Raw genomic sequence first — 9,300 nt, forward strand, 5'->3', positions numbered from 1 at the left:
AACCCGGGCGACGTCCGAGCCGGTATCACATTTAGATCTGGTTACTACCATGATACGTATCTCCACAGAATGTGGGTGTGTGGTCACTCTTAGCTTCATTTTTCCCCATAGACCTTACTGGCATGGGTGTCCCTACCAGGAGCTTGTGCTCCAGCCTGCATTGCCCTATGGATCAGTAAAATTACTGGGCTCTCCCACCACGACCAGGTGGTGACCCTGGGAGAGTTATTATTATAATTATTATTATTATTATTATTATTATTATCAACTCGTCTCGATTATATATATAGAAAATTTTTAATTTTTATTAAAATATCTTATGTTGTAAAGTCGTTCACTTTCGAGTTGCTCAATTGATTTGCTTAATTGAATAAGAACACAGTTCGCTGATTATATATGTATCAGAATACAATATAACATATTATATGATGAATACGTCACGTTGTAGTCTAATATGACGGTTAAAGAGTTATTCCATTAAATGTAAAAGGAAAACATTATATAAATCCTGAATTTAACGAACAGTTTGAGAGGCAAAGTGTCCTGTATTCACAATAGTTCAATATCGCTCCAACGTTATAGCGTGCGAAAAAAAAGTTTAAAGTTTTCCTATAGCACTGATATTTTTTTCTGCCAAATTGGAAGCTGTTAAAAGAAATGGTTAGTTACTTTACAGTACTATATTTTTGTATACATTTTTCAATTACAGAGAGGTGGGATCCTTCGAAGGTGGACGTGTTAGATGTGTACCGTCTTGGATTTCTTTTATCAGATTTAATGCTCAATTTACATCGAACACAAGTGAATGGAGTGGTTGTAATTATGAATTCTCAAGGAAAAAATATCCGACATTTGTTGAAATATACACCAAGATTCATCAGAACTTTAATTGTAAGTAATAAAATGATTAATTAGTGATTTTATTTATTTTTAAACTGGTTTAAAAATTTGAACAAAAAGTACGAACGTGTGATTTAAATTGTTTTTAGTTTAAGCTAAAAATACCTTTAACTGTGGAAATTTGTATAAGTTTGATCGTGACGTTGTAAAACTGTTTAAATGGAAACACAAGGGAAAAAGTCACTTTTATTACATCAAATGTCAGGATGTAATATGTAAGGAAAACAGGTATTTCTTTGATAGGCTGAAATTAGAAAAAACAATAGACCTGTATATTCCTGCTGTCGTTTGTTTGTTCGTCTTTAATCCCGATAACGGAGTAAGTCACATGCAAATTGAGACCAGATATGGAACGCAATAGGAAGGAGGTCAAATTAACTATACAGAAACTTCTGACACAAATCGGAACTCGCATTACTTCAATTCAAATAATTTCTCCTGAAAGGTGTTAGATAGATGACCGGCACGTCTCTATTGCTGTCAGGAAAAGTATGATGAACAGGGGCAAGTCTCTAATAATATGAGGTGGAGAGTATACATTTTAAATTTAATAAAGTAAAAAATATGATTAAAATTTGCAGTCCGGCATTTAGACGATGCTTGATTATAAATCACTGCAATATCTAATATATCAGTCAGGACTGAAGGAACAAAAACGTTTGAAATTTGGCAAGGTTATTCGTATATATGGTCCATTAATGGTATTAACTTTGGTGATAATGCAAATTGAAAGAGGGACCTATGGCATATAGGACTACGTGGAGTGGTATCAAACTTAATGAAAAGTTTACTCATTGTAGACATTTACAATTTTTTATCATTTCAAAATCAGGCTTATGTTTCATTATCAATATAATAATTAATAATATAAAAATTACTTTTTAATAAAATTTCATAACAAATTATACTACACGTAATTTTCACTTTGTATATGGTTTAGTAGGTTATAAAAGTAAAATTTAGACATTTTATTGACAAGAAAAAACTTTCCTGGACGTAAATTGTGATATAAGTAACATAACGAAAGGATGTTTCATCACGTATCGACCGATAATATAAAAGTTTTGAAAGAATACATTTACTCGCTGTCTCTCTATCGTTTCAATAGCAGCCACAGCGTAACGAGAATTACATTCTCATCTCCAAGACAGTTGGTGTGGATGATCAACAGGCTGACTGGCTACGATTTGTTCAAAAAATTCAAGAATTCAGATTTCTCACTTTAAAATGTCATGGTCAATGGTGGAATCGGTGCATGGATGGTTTTATCTACGCAAAGATTTAGCCATTGGCCGTGACGTTATCCTCCAACTGTTAAACGGTTGACCTCAAGAGGAGAAGCACAGCAGTTTAACTGTTCGCACACAATCCAAAAATTGACAGTCGGATGTAATCACGACTACGCGCCAGCACATAGACCGAAGATAACCTTACAGAAGCTGTCCATCTTGAACTGGGAGGATTTTCCTCATCTACCTTATAGCCAGACTAGTATTCTAATACTAGTATTATTCTTTATTCTCATTTTTTAATTCTCTCCGACCTATGGGGACTAAAAGCGCCTCGTTAAGCAAGCTCGTTATGGGGTAGGACAGGCCCACAATAAGGCACCCGGATGGGTAGGGATGGGGTAGACTTATTTAAATGGACTGCCCTCTGCAAAATTTCTTGACCTGCCCGAATTCTGTCCCGGTTTCTCCAGAGCGGTAGGTGACATTTTGACCTCTTTACTACAGTATTCTAATACTGTTTATTTCCGAATGCACGCAAACTTATGCAAATTATTGTTTCATAAAATATAAGAAATAAGAATATAAGTAAAATGTTATATATAAGATAAATGTTTCTTTTAATAAATTATTTTTAAAATGTATTTAAATTAGAACAGTTCTTCTCAACTACGATTAAAAGAAATTCATTGCTGTAAACACAAAATCCATTATCAGAGGACTGTATAAGGTTTTTACACCCATTTCTATCCGAAAAATTCCGAAACCGAGTAAGTAATTTTTGTTTTAAATTTGAGATATTCACAATAAACTATATATGCAAATATCTGTAATATTTTATTACATTATGTGTATATTGTATCATTATTCTTTTTAAACATAATCCAGTGTTTTGAATATGCAATCTCACAATATGCCAATAACGGATTTTAAACTAAAAATTTTAGCATCATAAAATAGTACAATTTATTTATTTTTATTAATTTTTGAATTAATTTTCGTTTAACTAATTGCTTGATTATAAAGGAAATTTTATACTATTATAACGATTGTAAATAATTTTTTTTTTATTTGTTTAAGGTGAAAATGCATAAAGGAGTGAGAACTTTGCATAAATTTATTGATCCAAAACATCTTCCAATTGCCTATGGAGGAGAATTACCCGATCCCGATCCACGTGAGTTCATTGAAATAGTGAAACAAAACGAAGATTTCTTTCAACAAAACGAAGAATATGTGAAAATGTATGACGAAGAAGTCGAACGAATATTCTCTGAAGAAACAATCGAGTATAGTGACGAGGATAATTTGAATTTCGAAGACGAAGTTATAAAAAATGAAGTAGAATAGAGATTCAACCGTATCAAACAGGATCCAGAAAATTACGCAAAACACTATGAAGAAAATGCTATGCTAGAAGTCACTTCTAAATAATATTTGTATATTTTAATCTGTTACTTACGATAAAATCATATATTATTATCGTTCAAGACATTATATAAGTGACAATATCTTTAAAACATTTGAATTCGTAATATACCGAACTTATTTGAAGTATGCCAGTGATGATTTTACTTAATAGTTTAAAAGCTGTCAATTAATATATGTATGAACTATTTTATTGTTATATAACTGTAATGAATATATAATTAAATGTACTAATTATAATTAAATTAAATAAACCGTTAGTTATTTAATTTTAAGAATGTATTTGCTATACTGTACTAGGCAGCAGCCAATGCAATAAACAGCCCTATGAAGCTATAACGCTTATATGCGTTACAGCTTCATAGGGCCCAGACAAACTGAAATTAGGAGATCCCATTTATAGGTTCGTTTCTTTTCTCGTTTATTGGGCTTTTTTCATTTTTATAAGAGTAGTTCTATACAAAATCATGTAAAATAACATAGAAAATCGTTCAGTATAGAACAATATCATATCTATAGTGAATGCAGATGGATTCTCGCTCTCACATTTCCTTTAATTTACACCAAGATTTTTACGTTCAAGCATAATATGTGGAATAAGAAGTTCATATGTCAACCTGTAAGCAACACGTTAGAAAAAAATATGAATAAGCATAGAATTTATGCACTTTTATAAATTGTAATGAATATACGTTTTAAAATTAAATATTTTAACGTGATTAAATCCACCAAGTTGGCATGTTCGCTCAAACTCTTACAATTTAATTGGAACACATAATTATAGTTGTTAGAAACGTTGTAGTTAATAAGTAAGTGTGACATTCGGAGAGAAGGGAATGAAAATGATTAAGTAATTAAATAATTAATTATTTATTTTAATGCGTCGTAGAAACCGGAGAGAAAAAGGTCAAAGAAGAGACCCACACAATTCCTATGAGACCTGTTTTGTCAATAATAAAACCGATCAGATGACTCACAAACGAAACAATTATTACTCAATTCGTAAGACAAATCTTAACCTTCAGTCACCTTCGATCATTTATCATGCGTATTTGACAGTCATTTTTGAGGTAGAATGAGTAATAATACCGGGGAAAAGGAAGTAATAAATTTGAGAAAACATTTGATTTGTGACAAGTTAATAAACAAACTCTAGACGCAGATCGAACTTCGAACACCTTACAACATTCGATGAATTAGTCAGCTTCCCCAAAAACGGGTATAAAAGGGGGCTGGACGCTGTCCTTAAAGGTCGATTTACACACAACGGTGACGTGCCGGCACAGTGCAGTAAGCACCGATAAATATCACACACAGAAAATCAGAATTTCATGTACGACATCATATAAGTGACAGAATACAGATCACGTGTCGTAAATGAAATTTTGATTGTCTGTGTGTGATATTTATCGATGTTTATGCACCAAACGATCCCTGTGCCGGCACGTCACTGTTGTGTGTAAATCGACCCTAAGGCGGACAGCGGCGGACATACAAGACTACGGCTGGTTTGCCACATCCCCGGCTCTATAAAGGATCCCTCTCAACGGATGGAGAAGTCCTAGTCGCCCTCTCCCCGAGGTATTATGTTAGATTGTTTGTAAACTCTCTCTCTCATCTTTCTAAGTTGATAGTATAGTTCTAAGATAATAGTATAATAGTAACTCCGGTCGAACGTCAACCGAACATTGACTACCGGACATTCGAGCCGAACAGGCAAGAGCATTGTCCCGTTTTAGTTGCAACTTTATTTGTTTTGTACCTTAGACTTGTAGTAAGCTATCTGTTTATTAAATTTGTGGTTTTATGTCAAAACCTGTCTATTCCTGAGTATAGCTGACACCTTATCCCGACCTCACCTTCTTCCCGCTCGATTTTGCCCTCCTACAGCCATCCTAAAGATTCAGTGACGGTCTTTACCTGACCGTGCCGGTAAGCAGGGTCAAGCTTAACCCCGCAGCTTAACCCCCTATGCTTTCACATAAGCGCTAGTAAGATGAAGAATGTTTCGACGTCGAAAGTTTCTATTGCTAACCCAGTGTCAGAAAATTCTATCCTCTCCTCACTCACTGTTTGGTTTATTACCTGGTATGAGTTATATTAGCCTGCTATAAGCAATAATTATAATAGTAAGAGTATATCCTATTGTTCCTTTGGAAAACTTGCAGCGGACAGCGTACCTCTAACGTTTATTACTAAAGTGACGTATTACCAAACTTTTGTTTAATGCATCCTCTAGTAGTTAAGTTCATATTGGTCAGAATATGAACTGTGTACGATCAAACTTACTAAAGAGGCCTTTCATAAGAGGCGAAATGCATTTAGGAAGTTTGTTAATGTAAATAAAAAGTTTTTCTCTGCAAGTTGATTTCCTTTTACCTTTTTTAACTTTTTTTTAACTAATCTTTTTTATTCATTGTTGATACAATGTTTTAAAAAAATATTTTAAATATACAATATCCATAAGTCAGAACTGGAAGAAAAATATAATTTTTTCGTGTACTTTAACATTAAAAAGAATGCATATCCTGTTCGATATAAGGAATTTCATTACGTGAACTTGAATGTCATTCTTAGGCGTTTTTAAGCATTTTTCTTCCACTTTTACCAAGTAAACTAAGAGGCAGAGTAAGTGTCTGTAATTTGTTATTAATTTACTTCGAATTTTTAATGAAACGAGTACAAAATAATTTGTACTCATTTAACTAAAGATTTGTTATAATAATTGACTCGTACATTACAGTTTTATCTTCATTCTTACGTGACAACACTACACGAATTTCTCAGTCCCGATTGTCTGCCCTTGGAATTGGGAGGAAATTTACCTAGTTTCGATCTGGCTGAAGCCAATAATATTATTAAAGCTAACGAAGAATTATTTAGAAAGAACGAAGAATACGTGAAATTGTACGAACAGCAATATAATAAAAGTTTCAGCCAAGGCACATTTCGCTATGTTAGCCAAGAATTTCAAGAAGAAAAAGCAATGAAACGTTTAGAAAGAGCCGAAGACAACTTTAAATGTTATTCTCATGACCCGGAAGCATTTTTGGCTGCCATGAAAGAAGATTCTGAATGTGAGATTACACATTTATAAATAGTATAAACGTAACTTGCTCTGCTCTATATGAGCCGTTGACAGTGAAAGTAATGTAATATTTTTAGTCTATATTGAGAAATTTAGATCTGAAGTTAAGCACCGATACAAAATGTAGTAATGTTGTTTTGTTACTTTCTTTTTCCTGTAGGTAAGTGACGTAAATATTTTGGAAAAAATGACTTACACCACTTTCGTGTTCAATCGTTTACGTAATGAATTCTGTAAATTCTATAATATCTATAACTACAGCTGATAATAAATTTCGATATAAAATATAAATCAAAGTGTCATTAATTGATTAAAACATTTACACGCGTGAAGACGTTCACTTTTATAAATCAAATGTAATCAATTATCAAACTGGATGCAATCAATAATTTGAATCTGTGGTGATTTTGTCTTGATTATCAGATTTCAAATACGAATCAAGGCTTTAGATTTCTTATATTGTATTTACTGTAGATTCATTACAACATATTTTCAAATTTTAAATTGAGTTTGTTCATTACTACTCATTAACAAAAGTAAGGAATACTGTATTTTGTAATCGCTGCAGTAAAATTATATTGATTCTTAAATAATCAAACTCACAAAATTATTATTAAACTTTAATATATGTCGAATATAATAGACATATTAGAGTATTCATCAGCATTCAACGTACTGACAAGAATTGCCATTTCACCACTGAGTTTTAACCTATTTCAGAAGATCTGTTTTTTTTTTGTTTTGTTTTTTTCATGTACGGCTTTGTTTTGACTATTCTTGTTTTGAATTAATGCTACTTGATGACAAAAATATGTTTTCCTTAACAATTTTAGCAATGAATGGCCTTGAAAAATTACGAGAACGATTGGTCTGGTTCTCACGGATCCACGCGATTAAACGTGTACGTATTTTTCCACGATGGTTTTTAGGTTATAAAAAAAAAGTATCAATTATACTTACAGAAGGTGTTTTAATACTTGTAAAAGCCTTTTCTTTCAATAATCTCAACTTTTTCCTAAGATATATTAAAAAAATCATTGTAAGGTGATACAGCAGTATGTTCACTGCAAGCATAATATAAATGTTATATACAGAAATATGATAATAATGTAATTGTTCACTAAACTTATAAATTAAGTAAAAAAATAACTCAAATAAAAAATACATATGTATACAAAGCACAAAAAAGACTTACACGAGTGAATGCCTGGGTCTGTCAGAACCAAATTGTCTGTTTGCCACAGCACATGAAATTATTCAATTTGAATTTTACATAAATTTCTAGTACCACCCTAAATAGGAAGATATGTGTAATATGAAGTGCCTACCCTATATAAACTCATAACGAAAATATACTGCAAAAGTCCATTCATTGCAGGGTTAATTAAGTTACGATCATCTCTCTCGGTTGTAGATCTTGGTCTACGTTGGAAAACTTAAATGCATGTTTTTATCCTGGCACAATGTAGCCATCGGGCTCTATATTGCATACACACTTACTTTGTTAACGTATTTTGTCCAGGGTTAAGATGAAAGTCATTGCACCTTATTGTAAATATTGTTTATTCTTAATTTAAACGCCATCGTTTTATTTCACTATTACTCTCTTTATTTACTTGTTGTTATTGTCATGGCTAACTTGAATCCATTGTATAAAAATCTGTAAATATGTTTTACTGATAAATTATTAATTGTTGCCTTGGCAAAATGAAAGCCATGGTCTTCCATACTATCAATTGTTGTATACCAGATCAACCGGATTCCAATTTTTGGCCAAGATGTTAGCCATTGTGAATTTGATATTTAATTGTATTGTTAATGTAATATAATTTAAATTGTTATTCTGGGCCAAGTTGAGCGCCGGAACACTCCATTATGTAGATATGTTCATTTGCTACATTTGTATATTGTTTTCTTCGGTTTCTTGGAAATTTGTTGTATAATCGTTAACTGTTACTTGTAATCTTATTTCATATTGTAATCTATTTATTTTGATTTTCAATAAAGGATGCAGGCGCTCATCTTAATTCTGCCCCCTATTTCATCACCTTATTTTCATCTCTCTCTCTTCTTTCATCACCTTTAAACCTCCAGGTTATACCTTTGAGTGGTACTTGGAGGTAGCCCATTCTTTCAAGTTTAAATAAATCTGTAGATCTTGGTCTTCTAACCCCTCGCAGTTCCGAAGGTTTTAAACTTTGAAATTATTTTCGGATCTCTTCCTTGACAGTATTGTAATGTTTTTTTTTCCTATTATCGCTTGTAGTTTTACTTCTTAATGCATTAAATGTATTAACTGTTTTTTAACTTCACTTAATTCACTACTGGGGCTATCACTAACTTCATTATCGTGTTCACTTGAATTTTATACTTTACTACAATAAAAGTAAATGTATTTACGAGAGTATAATACATTTTAACATGTAAAAGTTCAATATTTTTAATATAATAATTATCAAAATATTACAATTTCTTAGAATATTTTATTTAATTTCAAATTATTTTATATGGTAACACGTGAAATATATTTTTGTAAAGTTTTTACGGTTTAACCTAGATAATAAAAAGGAATAAATTTTTTAAATAAACAGCAAATATGTTATCTCATAAATCAAAATTTATTTTATAAATATCACAAGTTACGACGAAATTTCT

This window comes from Centruroides vittatus, unplaced genomic scaffold (assembly GCF_030686945.1).
Source record: "Centruroides vittatus isolate TY-2023 unplaced genomic scaffold, ASM3068694v2 contig_790, whole genome shotgun sequence".
Lineage (NCBI taxonomy): Eukaryota > Metazoa > Arthropoda > Arachnida > Scorpiones > Buthidae > Centruroides > Centruroides vittatus.